Genomic DNA, 15,471 nt, shown 5'->3' with positions numbered 1-15,471 from the left:
ATGAAACCAGTCAAATGATTGAATTCATATTATTCAAGTAGGCATGGTTTAGAATATTTAAAACAAATTGTTACAGGCTAAAGATATAAATGGGTTAATTTAATGAAAGAACTGGCATTAGTAAGAGAATCTCGTAAAGCTGCACGAATCCAGTCAAATGAATGAATTCATATTATTCAAGTAGGCAAGTTTTAGAATATTTAAAACAAATTGTTACAGGCTAAAGATATATATGGGTTAATTTAACGAAAGAGTTGGGACTAGAGGGAGAATCTTGTAAAGCTGCATGAAACCAGTCAAATGATTGAATTCATATTATTCAAGTAGGCAAGTTTTAGAATATTTAAAACAAATTGTTACAGGCTAAAGATATAAAAGGGTTACTTAAATGAAAGAGTTGGGACTAGAAAGAGAATATTGTAAAGGTGCATGAAACCTGTCAAATGACTGAATTCATATTATTCCAGTAGGCAAGTTTTAGAATATTTAAAACAAATTGTTACAGGCTAAAGATATAAAAGGGTTACTTAAATGAAAGAGATGGGACTAGAAAGAGAATATTGTAAAGCTACACGTATCCAGTCAAATGAATGAATTCATATTATTCAAGGAGGCAAGTTTTAGAATATTTAAAACAAATTGTTACAGGCTAATGATATAAATGGGTTAATTAAATGAAAGAGTTGGGACTAGAAAGAGAATCTTGTAAAGCTGCATGAAACCAGTCAAATGACTGAATTCATATTATTCAAGTAGGCAAGTTTTAGAATATTTAAAACAAATTGTTACAGGCTAAAGATATAAATGGGTTAATTAAATGAAAGAGTTGGGACTAGAAAGAGAATCTTGTAAAGCTGCATGAAACCAGTCAAATGATTGAATTCATATTATTCAAGTAGGCAAGTTTTAGAATATTTAAAACAAATTGTTACAGGCTAAAGATATAAATGGGTTAATTAAATGAAAGAGTTGGGACTAGAAAGAGAATCTTGTAAAACTGCATGAAACCAGTAAAATGATTAAATTCATATTATTCAAGTAGGCAAGGTTTAGAATATTTAAAACAAATTGTTACAGGCTAAAGATATAAATGGGTTAATTAAATGAAAGAACTGGCATTAGTATGAGAATCTTGTAACGCTGCATGAAACCAGTCAAATGACTGAATTCATATTATTCAAGTAGGCAAGTTTTAGGATATTTAAAACAAATTGTTACAGGTTAAAGATATAAATGGGTTAATGTAATGAAAGAGTTGGGACTAGAAAGAGAATCTTGTAAAGCTGCATGAAACCATTCAAATGATTGAATTCATATTATTCAAGTAGGCAAGGTTAGAATATTTAAAACAATTTGTTACAGGCTAAAGATATAAATGGGTTAATTAAATGAAAGAACTGGCATTAGTATGAGAATCTTGTAACGCTGCATGAAACCAGTCAAATGAATGAATTCATATTTTTCAAGTAGGCAAGTTTTAGAATATTTAAAACAAATTGTTACAGGCTAATGATATAAACGGGTTAATTAAATGAAAGAGTTGGGACTAGAAAGAGAATCTTGTAAAGCTGCATGAAACCAGTCAAATGATTGAATTCATATTATTCAAGTAGGCAAGTTTTAGAATATTTAAAACAAATTGTTACAGGCTAAAGATATAAATGGGTTAATTAAATGAAAGAGTTGGGACTAGAAAGAGAATCCTGTAAAGGTGCATGAAACCAGTCAAATGACTGAATTCATATTATTCAAGTAGGCAAGGTTTAGAATATTTAAAACAAATTGTTACAGGCTGAAGATATAAATGGGTTAATTTAATGAAAGAGTTGGGACTAGAAAGAGAATCTTGTAAAGCTGCACGAATCCAGTCAAATGAATGTATTCAGATTATTCAAGTAGGCAAGTTTTAGAATATTTAAAACAAATTGTTACAGGCTAATGATATAAATGGGTTAATTAAATGAAAGAGTTGGGACTAGAAAGAGAATCTTGTAAAGCAGCATGAAACCAGTCAAATGACTGAATTCATATTATTCAAGTAGGCAAGTTTTAGAATATTTAAAACAAATTCTTACAGGCTAAAGATATAAATGGGTTAATGTAATGAAAGAGTTGGGACTAGAAAGAGAATCTTGTAAAGCTGCATGAAACCATTCAAATGATTGAATTCATATTATTCAAGTAGGCAAGGTTTAGAATATTTAAAACAAATTGTTACAGGCTAAAGATATAAATGGGTTAATTAAATGAAAGAACTGGCATTAGTAAGAGAATCTTGTAACGCTGCATGAAACCAGTCAAATGATTGAATAAATAATATTCAAGTAGGCAAGTTTTAGAATACTTAAAACAAATTGTTACAGGCTAATGATATAAATGGGTTAATTAAATGAAAGAGTTGGGACTAGAAAGAGAATCTTGTAAAGCTGCATGAAACCAGTCAAATGATTGAATTCATATTATTCAAGTAGGCAAGTTTTAGAATATTTAAAACAAATTGTTACAGGCTAAAGATATAAATGGGTTAATTAAATGAAAGAGTTGGGACTAGAAAGAGAATCCTGTAAAGGTGCATGAAACCAGTCAAATGAATGTATTCATATTATTCAAGTAGGCAAGTTTTAGAATATTTAAAACAAATTGTTACAGGCTAATGATATAAATGGGTTAATTAAATGAAAGAGTTGGGACTAGAAAGAGAATCTTGTAAAGCAGCATGAAACCAGTCAAATGACTGAATTCATATTATTCAAGTAGGCAAGTTTTAGAATATTTAAAACAAATTGTTACAGGCTAAAGATATAAATGGGTTAATTACATGAAAGAACTGGCATTAGTAAGAGAATCTCGTAAAGCTGCACGAATCCAGTCAAATGAATGAATTCATATTATTCAAGTAGGCAAGTTTTAGAATATTTAAAACAAATTGTTACAGGCTAAAGATATAAATGGGTTAATTTAACGAAAGAGTTGGGACTAGAAAGAGAATCTTGTAAAGCTGCATGAAACCAGTCAAATGATTGAATTCATATTATTCAAGTAGGCATGGTTTAGAATATTTAAAACAAATTGTTACAGGCTAAAGATATAAATGGGTTAATTTAATGAAAGTGTTGGGACTAGAAAGAGAATCTTGTAAAGCAGCATGAAACGAGTCAAATTTTTGAATTCATATTATTCAAGTAGGCAAGTTTTAGGATATTTAAAACAAATTGTTACAGGCTAAAGATATAAATGGGTTAATTAAATGAAAGAACTGGCATTAGTATGAGAATCTTGTAACGCTGCATGAACCAGTCAAATGAATGAATTCATATTTTTCAAGTAGGCAAGTTTTAGAATATTTAAAACAAATTGTTACAGGCTAATGATATAAATGGGTTAATTAAATGAAAGAGTTTGGACTAGAAAGAGAATCTTGTAAAGCTGCACGAATCCAGTCAAATGAATGTATTCAGATTATTCAAGTAGGCAAGTTTTAGAATATTTAAAACAAATTGTTACAGGCTAATGATACAAATGGGTTAATTAAATTAAAGAGTTGGGACTAGAAAGAGAATCTTGTAAAGCTGCATGAAACCAGTCAAATGACTGAATTCATATTATTCAAGTAGGCAAGTTTTAGAATATTTAAAACAAATTGTTACAGGCTAAAGATATAAATGGGTTAATGTAATGAAAGAGTTGGGACTAGAAAGAGAATCTTGTAAAGCTGCACGAATCCAGTCAAATGAATGAATTCATATTTTTCAAGTAGGCAAGTTTTAGAATATTTAAAACAAATTGTTACAGGCTAATGATATAAATGGGTTAATTAAATGAAAGAGTTGGGACTAGAAAGAGAATCTTGTAAAACTGCATGAAACCAGTCAAATGACTGAATTCATATTATTCAAGTAGGCAAGTTTTAGAATATTTAAAACAAATTGTTACAGGCTAAATTTATAAATGGGTTAATTTAATGAACGAGTTGGGACTAGAAAGAGAATCTTGTAAAGCTGCATGAAACCAGTCAAATGATTGAATTCATATTATTCAATTAGGCAAGTTTTAGAATATTTAAAACAAATTGTTACAGGCTAAAGATATAAAAGGGTTAATTAAATAAAAGAGTTGGGACTAGAAAGAGAATCTTGTAAAGCAGCATGAAACCAGTCAAATGATTGAATTCATATTATTCAAGTAGGCATGGTTTAGAATATTTAAAACAAATTGTTACAGGCTAAAGATATAAATGGGTTAATTTAATGAAAGAACTGGCATTAGTAAGAGAATCTCGTAAAGCTGCACGAATCCAGTCAAATGAATGAATTCATATTATTCAAGTAGGCAAGTTTTAGAATATTTAAAACAAATTGTTACAGGCTAAAGATATAAATGGGTTAATTTAACGAAAGAGTTGGGACTAGAGGGAGAATCTTGTAAAGCTGCATGAAACCAGTCAAATGATTGAATTCATATTATTCAAGTAGGCAAGTTTTAGAATATTTAAAACAAATTGTTACAGGCTAAAGATATAAAAGGGTTACTTAAATGAAAGAGTTGGGACTAGAAAGAGAATATTGTAAAGCTGCATGAAACCAGTCAAATGACTGAATTCATATTATTCAAATAGGCAAGTTTTAGAATATTTAAAACAAATTGTTACAGGCTAAAGATATAAATGGGTTAATTAAATGAAAGAGTTGGGACTAGAAAGAGAATCTTGTAAAGCTGCATGAAACCAGTCAAATGATTGAATTCATATTATTCAAGTAGGCAAGTTTTAGAATATTTAAAACAAATTGTTACAGGCTAAAGATATAAATGGGTTAATTAAATGAAAGAGTTGGGACTAGAAAGAGAATCTTGTAAAACTGCATGAAACCAGTCAAATGATTAAATTCATATTATTCAAGTAGGCAAGGTTTAGAATATTTAAAACAAATTGTTACAGGCTAAAGATATAAATGGGTTAATTAAATGAAAGAACTGGCATGAGTATGAGAATCTTGTAACGCTGCATGAAACCAGTCAAATGACTGAATTCATATTATTCAAGTAGGCAAGTTTTAGAATATTTAAAACAAATTGTTACAGGCTAAAGATATAAATGGGTTAATTAAATGAAAGAACTGGCATTAGTAAGAGAATCTTGTAACGCTGCATGAAACCAGTCAAATGATTGAATAAATAATATTCAAGTAGGCAAGTTTTAGAATACTTAAAACAAATTGTTACAGGCTAATGATATAAATGGGTTAATTAAATGAAAGAGTTGGGACTAGAAAGAGAATCTTGTAAAGCTGCATGAAACCAGTCAAATGATTGAATTCATATTATTCAAGTAGGCAAGTTTTAGAATATTTAAAACAAATTGTTACAGGCTAAAGATATAAATGGGTTAATTAAATGAAAGAGTTGGGACTAGAAAGAGAATCCTGTAAAGGTGCATGAAACCAGTCAAATGAATGTATTCATATTATTCAAGTAGGCAAGTTTTAGAATATTTAAAACAAATTGTTACAGGCTAATGATATAAATGGGTTAATTAAATGAAAGAGTTGGGACTAGAAAGAGAATCTTGTAAAGCAGCATGAAACCAGTCAAATGACTGAATTCATATTATTCAAGTAGGCAAGTTTTAGAATATTTAAAACAAATTGTTACAGGCTAAAGATATAAATGGGTTAATTACATGAAAGAACTGGCATTAGTAAGAGAATCTCGTAAAGCTGCACGAATCCAGTCAAATGAATGAATTCATATTATTCAAGTAGGCAAGTTTTAGAATATTTAAAACAAATTGTTACAGGCTAAAGATATAAATGGGTTAATTTAACGAAAGAGTTGGGACTAGAAAGAGAATCTTGTAAAGCTGCATGAAACCAGTCAAATGATTGAATTCATATTATTCAAGTAGGCAAGTTTTAGAATATTTAAAACAAATTGTTACAGGCTAAAGATATAAAAGGGTTAATTAAATAAAAGAGTTGGGACTAGAAAGAGAATCTTGTAAAGCAGCATGAAACCAGTCAAATGATTGAATTCATATTATTCAAGTAGGCATGGTTTAGAATATTTAAAACAAATTGTTACAGGCTAAAGATATAAATGGGTTAATTTAATGAAAGTGTTGGGACTAGAAAGAGAATCTTGTAAAGCATCATGAAACGAGTCAAATTTTTGAATTCATATTATTCAAGTAGGCAAGTTTTAGGATATTTAAAACAAATTGTTACAGGCTAAAGATATAAATGGGTTAATTAAATGAAAGAACTGGCATTAGTATGAGAATCTTGTAACGCTGCATGAACCAGTCAAATGAATGAATTCATATTATTCAAGTAGGCAAGTTTTAGAATATTTAAAACAAATTCTTACAGGCTAAAGATATAAATGGGTTAATTAAATGAAAGAGTTGGGACTAGAAAGAGAATCTTGTAAAGCTGCATGAAACCAGTCAAATGATTGAATTCATATTATTCAAGTAGGCAAGTTTTAGAATATTTAAAACAAATTCTTACAGGCTAAAGATATAAATGGGTTAATTAAATGAAAGAGTTGGGACTAGAAAGAGAATCCTGTAAAGGTGCATGAAACCAGTCAAATGACTGAATTCATATTATTCAAGTAGGCAAGTTTTAGAATATTTAAAACAAATTGTTACAGGCTGAAGATATAAATGGGTTAATTTAATGAAAGAGTTTGGACTAGAAAGAGAATCTTGTAAAGCTGCACGAATCCAGTCAAATGAATGTATTCAGATTATTCAAGTAGGCAAGTTTTAGAATATTTAAAACAAATTGTTACAGGCTAATGATATAAATGGGTTAATTAAATTAAAGAGTTGGGACTAGAAAGAGAATCTTGTAAAGCTGCATGAAACCAGTCAAATGACTGAATTCATATTATTCAAGTAGGCAAGTTTTAGAATATTTAAAACAAATTGTTACAGGCTAAAGATATAAATGGGTTAATGTAATGAAAGAGTTGGGACTAGAAAGAGAATCTTGTAAAGCTGCACGAATCCAGTCAAATGAATGAATTCATATTTTTCAAGTAGGCAAGTTTTAGAATATTTAAAACAAATTGTTACAGGCTAATGATATAAATGGGTTAATTAAATGAAAGAGTTGGGACTAGAAAGAGAATCTTGTAAAGCTGCATGAAACCAGTCAAATGATTGAATTCATATTATTCAAGTAGGCAAGTTTTAGAATATTTAAAACAAATTGTTACAGGCTAAAGATATAAATGGGTTAATTAAATGAAAGAGTTGGGACTAGAAAGAGAATCTTGTAAAACTGCATGAAACCAGTCAAATGACTGAATTCATATTATTCAAGTAGGCAAGTTTTAGAATATTTAAAACAAATTGTTACAGGCTAAATTTATAAATGGGTTAATTTAATGAACGAGTTGGGACTAGAAAGAGAATCTTGTAAAGCTGCATGAAACCAGTCAAATGATTGAATTCATATTATTCAATTAGGCAAGTTTTAGAATATTTAAAACAAATTGTTACAGGCTAAAGATATAAAAGGGTTAATTAAATAAAAGAGTTGGGACTAGAAAGAGAATCTTGTAAAGCAGCATGAAACCAGTCAAATGATTGAATTCATATTATTCAAGTAGGCAAGTTTTAGAATATTTAAAACAAATTGTTACAGGCTAAAGATATAAAAGGGTTAATTAAATGAAAGAGTTGGGACTAAAAAGAGAATCTTGTAAAGCAGGATGAAACGAGTCAAATTTTTGAATTCATATTATTCAAGTAGGCAAGTTTTAGGATATTTAAAACAAATTGTTACAGGTTAAAGATATAAATGGGTTAATGTAATGAAAGAGTTGGGACTAGAAAGAGAATCTTTTAAAGCTGCATGAAACCATTCAAATGATTGAATTCATATTATTCAAGTAGGCAAGGTTAGAATATTTAAAACAATTTGTTACAGGCTAAAGATATAAATGGGTTAATTAAATGAAAGAACTGGCATTAGTATGAGAATCTTGTAACGCTGCATGAAACCAGTCAAATGAATGAATTCATATTTTTCAAGTAGGCAAGTTTTAGAATATTTAAAACAAATTGTTACAGGCTAATGATATAAACGGGTTAATTAAATGAAAGAGTTGGGACTAGAAAGAGAATCTTGTAAAGCTGCATGAAACCAGTCAAATGATTGAATTCATATTATTCAAGTAGGCAAGTTTTAGAATATTTAAAACAAATTGTTACAGGCTAAAGATATAAATGGGTTAATTAAATGAAAGAGTTGGGACTAGAAAGAGAATCCTGTAAAGGTGCATGAAACCAGTCAAATGACTGAATTCATATTATTCAAGTAGGCAAGGTTTAGAATATTTAAAACAAATTGTTACAGGCTGAAGATATAAATGGGTTAATTTAATGAAAGAGTTGGGACTAGAAAGAGAATCTTGTAAAGCTGCACGAATCCAGTCAAATGAATGTATTCAGATTATTCAAGTAGGCAAGTTTTAGAATATTTAAAACAAATTGTTACAGGCTAATGATATAAATGGGTTAATTAAATGAAAGAGTTGGGACTAGAAAGAGAATCTTGTAAAGCAGCATGAAACCAGTCAAATGACTGAATTCATATTATTCAAGTAGGCAAGTTTTAGAATATTTAAAACAAATTCTTACAGGCTAAAGATATAAATGGGTTAATGTAATGAAAGAGTTGGGACTAGAAAGAGAATCTTGTAAAGCTGCATGAAACCATTCAAATGATTGAATTCATATTATTCAAGTAGGCAAGGTTTAGAATATTTAAAACAAATTGTTACAGGCTAAAGATATAAATGGGTTAATTAAATGAAAGAGTTGGGACTAGAAAGAGAATCCTGTAAAGGTGCATGAAACCAGTCAAATGACTGAATTCATATTATTCAAGTAGGCAAGTTTTAGAATATTTAAAACAAATTGTTACAGGCTGAAGATATAAATGGGTTAATTTAATGAAAGAGTTTGGACTAGAAAGAGAATCTTGTAAAGCTGCACGAATCCAGTCAAATGAATGTATTCAGATTATTCAAGTAGGCAAGTTTTAGAATATTTAAAACAAATTGTTACAGGCTAATGATATAAATGGGTTAATTAAATTAAAGAGTTGGGACTAGAAAGAGAATCTTGTAAAGCTGCATGAAACCAGTCAAATGACTGAATTCATATTATTCAAGTAGGCAAGTTTTAGAATATTTAAAACAAATTGTTACAGGCTAAAGATATAAATGGGTTAATGTAATGAAAGAGTTGGGACTAGAAAGAGAATCTTGTAAAGCTGCACGAATCCAGTCAAATGAATGAATTCATATTTTTCAAGTAGGCAAGTTTTAGAATATTTAAAACAAATTGTTACAGGCTAATGATATAAATGGGTTAATTAAATGAAAGAGTTGGGACTAGAAAGAGAATCTTGTAAAGCTGCATGAAACCAGTCAAATGATTGAATTCATATTATTCAAGTAGGCAAGTTTTAGAATATTTAAAACAAATTGTTACAGGCTAAAGATATAAATGGGTTAATTAAATGAAAGAGTTGGGACTAGAAAGAGAATCTTGTAAAACTGCATGAAACCAGTCAAATGACTGAATTCATATTATTCAAGTAGGCAAGTTTTAGAATATTTAAAACAAATTGTTACAGGCTAAAGATATAAATGGGTTAATTACATGAAAGAACTGGCATTAGTAAGAGAATCTCGTAAAGCTGCACGAATCCAGTCAAATGAATGAATTCATATTATTCAAGTAGGCAAGTTTTAGAATATTTAAAACAAATTGTTACAGGCTAAAGATATAAATGGGTTAATTTAACGAAAGAGTTGGGACTAGAAAGAGAATCTTGTAAAGCTACATGAAACCAGTCAAATGATTGAATTCATATTATTCAAGTAGGCAAGTTTTAGAATATTTAAAACAAATTGTTACAGGCTAAAGATATAAAAGGGTTAATTAAATAAAAGAGTTGGGACTAGAAAGAGAATCTTGTAAAGCAGCATGAAACCAGTCAAATGATTGAATTCATATTATTCAAGTAGGCATGGTTTAGAATATTTAAAACAAATTGTTACAGGCTAAAGATATAAATGGGTTAATTTAATGAAAGTGTTGGGACTAGAAAGAGAATCTTGTAAAGCAGCATGAAACGAGTCAAATTTTTGAATTCATATTATTCAAGTAGGCAAGTTTTAGGATATTTAAAACAAATTGTTACAGGCTAAAGATATAAATGGGTTAATTAAATGAAAGAACTGGCATTAGTATGAGAATCTTGTAACGCTGCATGAACCAGTCAAATGAATGAATTCATATTTTTCAAGTAGGCAAGTTTTAGAATATTTAAAACAAATTGTTACAGGCTAATGATATAAATGGGTTAATCAAATGAAAGAGTTGGGACTAGAAAGAGAATCTTGTAAAGCTGCATGAAACCAGTCAAATGATTGAATTCATATTATTCAAGTAGGCAAGTTTTAGAATATTTAAAACAAATTCTTACAGGCTAAAGATATAAATGGGTTAATTAAATGAAAGAGTTGGGACTAGAAAGAGAATCCTGTAAAGGTGCATGAAACCAGTCAAATGACTGAATTCATATTATTCAAGTAGGCAAGTTTTAGAATATTTAAAACAAATTGTTACAGGCTGAAGATATAAATGGGTTAATTTAATGAATGAGTTTGGACTAGAAAGAGAATCTTGTAAAGCTGCACGAATCCAGTCAAATGAATGTATTCAGATTATTCAAGTAGGCAAGTTTTAGAATATTTAAAACAAATTGTTACAGGCTAATGATATAAATGGGTTAATTAAATTAAAGAGTTGGGACTAGAAAGAGAATCTTGTAAAGCTGCATGAAACCAGTCAAATGACTGAATTCATATTATTCAAGTAGGCAAGTTTTAGAATATTTAAAACAAATTGTTACAGGCTAAAGATATAAATGGGTTAATTAAATGAAAGAGTTGGGACTAGAAAGAGAATCTTGTAAAACTGCATGAAACCAGTCAAATGACTGAATTCATATTATTCAAGTAGGCAAGTTTTAGAATATTTAAAACAAATTGTTACAGGCTAAATTTATAAATGGGTTAATTTAATGAACGAGTTGGGACTAGAAAGAGAATCTTGTAAAGCTGCATGAAACCAGTCAAATGATTGAATTCATATTATTCAATTAGGCAAGTTTTAGAATATTTAAAACAAATTGTTACAGGCTAAAGATATAAAAGGGTTAATTAAATAAAAGAGTTGGGACTAGAAAGAGAATCTTGTAAAGCAGCATGAAACCAGTCAAATGATTGAATTCATATTATTCAAGTAGGCATGGTTTAGAATATTTAAAACAAATTGTTACAGGCTAAAGATATAAATGGGTTAATTTAATGAAAGAACTGTCATTAGTAAGAGAATCTCGTAAAGCTGCACGAATCCAGTCAAATGAATGAATTCATATTATTCAAGTAGGCAAGTTTTAGAATATTTAAAACAAATTGTTACAGGCTAAAGATATAAATGGGTTCATTTAACGAAAGAGTTGGGACTAGAGGGAGAATCTTGTAAAGCTGCATGAAACCAGTCAAATGATTGAATTCATATTATTCAAGTAGGCAAGTTTTAGAATATTTAAAACAAATTGTTACAGGCTAAAGATATAAAAGGGTTACTTAAATGAAAGAGTTGGGACTAGAAAGAGAATATTGTAAAGGTGCATGAAACCTGTCAAATGACTGAATTCATATTATTCCAGTAGGCAAGTTTTAGAATATTTAAAACAAATTGTTACAGGCTAAAGATATAAAAGGGTTACTTAAATGAAAGAGATGGGACTAGAAAGAGAATATTGTAAAGCTGCACGTATCCAGTCAAATGAATGAATTCATATTATTCAAGGAGGCAAGTTTTAGAATATTTAAAACAAATTGTTACAGGCTAATGATATAAATGGGTTAATTAAATGAAAGAGTTGGGACTAGAAAGAGAATCTTGTAAAGCTGCATGAAACCAGTCAAATGATTGAATTCATATTATTCAAGTAGGCAAGTTTTAGAATATTTAAAACAAATTGTTACAGGCTAAAGATATAAATGGGTTAATTAAATGAAAGAGTTGGGACTAGAAAGAGAATCCTGTAAAGGTGCATGAAACCAGTCAAATGAATGTATTCATATTATTCAAGTAGGCAAGTTTTAGAATATTTAAAACAAATTGTTACAGGCTAATAATATAAATGGGTTAATTAAATGAAAGAGTTGGGACTAGAAAGAGAATCTTGTAAAGCAGCATGAAACCAGTCAAATGACTGAATTCATATTATTCAAGTAGGCAAGTTTTAGAATATTTAAAACAAATTGTTACAGGCTAAAGATATAAATGGGTTAATTACATGAAAGAACTGGCATTAGTAAGAGAATCTCGTAAAGCTGCACGAATCCAGTCAAATGAATGAATTCATATTATTCAAGTAGGCAAGTTTTAGAATATTTAAAACAAATTGTTACAGGCTAAAGATATAAATGGGTTAATTTAACGAAAGAGTAGGGACTAGAAAGAGAATCTTGTAAAGCTGCATGAAACCAGTCAAATGATTGAATTCATATTATTCAAGTAGGCAAGTTTTAGAATATTTAAAACAAATTGTTACAGGCTAAAGATATAAAAGGGTTACTTAAATGAAAGAGTTGGGACTAGAAAGAGAATATTGTAAAGGTGCATGAAACCTGTCAAATGACTGAATTCATATTATTCCAGTAGGCAAGTTTTAGAATATTTAAAACAAATTGTTACAGGCTAAAGATATAAAAGGGTTACTTAAATGAAAGAGTTGTGACTAGAAAGAGAATATTGTAAAGCTGCACGTATCCAGTCAAATGAATGAATTCATATTATTCAAGGAGGCAAGTTTTAGAATATTTAAAACAAATTGTTACAGGCTAAAGATATAAAAGGGTTAATTAAATGAAAGAGTTGGGACTAAAAAGAGAATCTTGTAAAGCAGCATGAAACGAGTCAAATTTTTGAATTCATATTATTCAAGTAGGCAAGTTTTAGGATATTTATAACAAATTGTTACAGGCTAAAGATATCAATGGGTTAATTAAATCAAAGAGTTGGGACTAGAAAGAGAATCTTGTAAAGCTGCATGAAACCAGTCAAATGATTGAATTCATATTATTCAAGTAGGCAAGTTTTAGAATATTTAAAACAAATTGTTACAGGCTAAAGATATAAATGGGTTAATTAAATGAAAGAGTTGGGACTAGAAAGAGAATCTTGTAAAACTGCATGAAACCAGTCAAATGATTAAATTCATATTATTCAAGTAGGCAAGGTTTAGAATATTTAAAACAAATTGTTACAGGCTAATGATATAAATGGGTTAATTAAATGAAAGAACTGGCATGAGTATGAGAATCTTGTAACGCTGCATGAAACCAGTCAAATGACTGAATTCATATTATTCAAGTACGCAAGTTTTAGAATATTTAAAACAAATTGTTACAGGCTAAAGATATAAAAGGGTTAATTAAATGAAAGAACTGGCATTAGTATGAGAATCTTGTAACGCTGCATGAAACCAGTCAAATGATTGAATTCATATTATTCAAGTAGGCAAGTTTTAGAATATTTAAAACAAATTGTTACAGGCTAAAGATATAAATGGGTTAATTAAATGAAAGAGTTGGGACTAGAAAGAGAATCCTGTAAAGGTGCATGAAACCAGTCAAATGACTGAATTCATATTATTCAAGTAGGCAAGGTTTAGAATATTTAAAACAAATTGTTACAGGCTGAAGATATAAATGGGTTAATTTAATGAAAGAGTTGGGACTAGAAAGAGAATCTTGTAAAGCTGCACGAATCCAGTCAAATGAATGTATTCAGATTATTCAAGTAGGCAAGTTTTAGAATATTTAAAACAAATTGTTACAGGCTAATGATATAAATGGGTTAATTAAATGAAAGAGTTGGGACTAGAAAGAGAATCTTGTAAAGCAGCATGAAACCAGTCAAATGACTAAATTCATATTATTCAAGTAGGCAAGTTTTAGAATATTTAAAACAAATTCTTACAGGCTAAAGATATAAATGGGTTAATGTAATGAAAGAGTTGGGACTAGAAAGAGAATCTTGTAAAGCTGCATGAAACCATTCAAATGATTGAATTCATATTATTCAAGTAGGCAAGGTTTAGAATATTTAAAACAAATTGTTACAGGCTAAAGATATAAATGGGTTAATTAAATGAAAGAACTGGCATTAGTAAGAGAATCTTGTAACGCTGCATGAAACCAGTCAAATGATTGAATAAATATTATTCAAGTAGGCAAGTTTTAGAATACTTAAAACAAATTGTTACAGGCTAATGATATAAATGGGTTAATTAAATGAAAGAGTTGGGACCAGAAAGAGAATCTTGTAGAGGTGCATGAAACCAGTCAAATGACTGAATTCATATTATTCAAGTAGGCAAGTTTTAGAATATTTAAAACAAATTGTTACAGGCTAAAGATATAACAGGGTTAATTAAATGAAAGAGTTGGGACTATAAAGACAATCTTGTAAAGCAGCATGAAACCAGTCAAATGATTGAATTCATATTATTTAAGTAGGCAAGTTTTAGAATATTTAAAACAAATTGTTACAGGCTAAAGATATAAAAGGGTTAATTAAATGAAAGAGTTGGGGCTAGAAAGAGAATCTTGTAAAGGTGCATGAAACCTGTCAAATGACTGAATTCATATTATTCAGGTAGGCAAGTTTTAGAATATTTAATACAAATTGTTACATGCTAAAGATATAAAATGGTTAATTAAATGAAAGAGTTGGGACTAGAAAGAGAATCTTGTAAAGCAGCATGAAACCAGTCAAATGATTGAATTCATATTATTCAAGTAGGCATGTTTTAGAATATTTAAAACAAATTGTTACAGGCTAAAGATATAAATGAGTTAATTAAATGAAACTGTTGGGACTAGAAAGAGAATCTTGTAAAGGTGCATGAATCCAGTCAAATGACTGAATTCATATTATTCAAGTAGGCAAGTTTTAGAATATTTAAAACAAATTGTTACAGGCTAAAGATATAAATGGGTTAATTAAATGAAAGAGTTGGGACTAGAAAGAGAATCCTGTAAAGGTGCATGAAACCAGTCAAATGAATGTATTCATATTATTCAAGTAGGCAAGTTTTAGAATATTTAAAACAAATTGTTACAGGCTAATGATATAAATGGGTTAATTAAATGAAAGAGTTGGGACTAGAAAGAGAATCTTGTAAAGCAGCATGAAACCAGTCAAATGACTGAATTCATATTATTCAAGTAGGCAAGTTTTAGAATATTTAAAACAAATTGTTACAGGCTAAAGATATAAATGGGTTAATTACATTAAAGAACTGGCATTAGTAAGAGAATCTCGTAAAGCTGCACGAATCCAGTCAAATGAATGAATTCATATTA

This window comes from Lycorma delicatula, chromosome 4, assembly GCF_047948215.1.
Source record: "Lycorma delicatula isolate Av1 chromosome 4, ASM4794821v1, whole genome shotgun sequence".
Taxonomy (NCBI): Eukaryota; Metazoa; Arthropoda; class Insecta; order Hemiptera; family Fulgoridae; genus Lycorma; species Lycorma delicatula.
Note: the sequence above shows the minus strand (reverse complement) of the source record.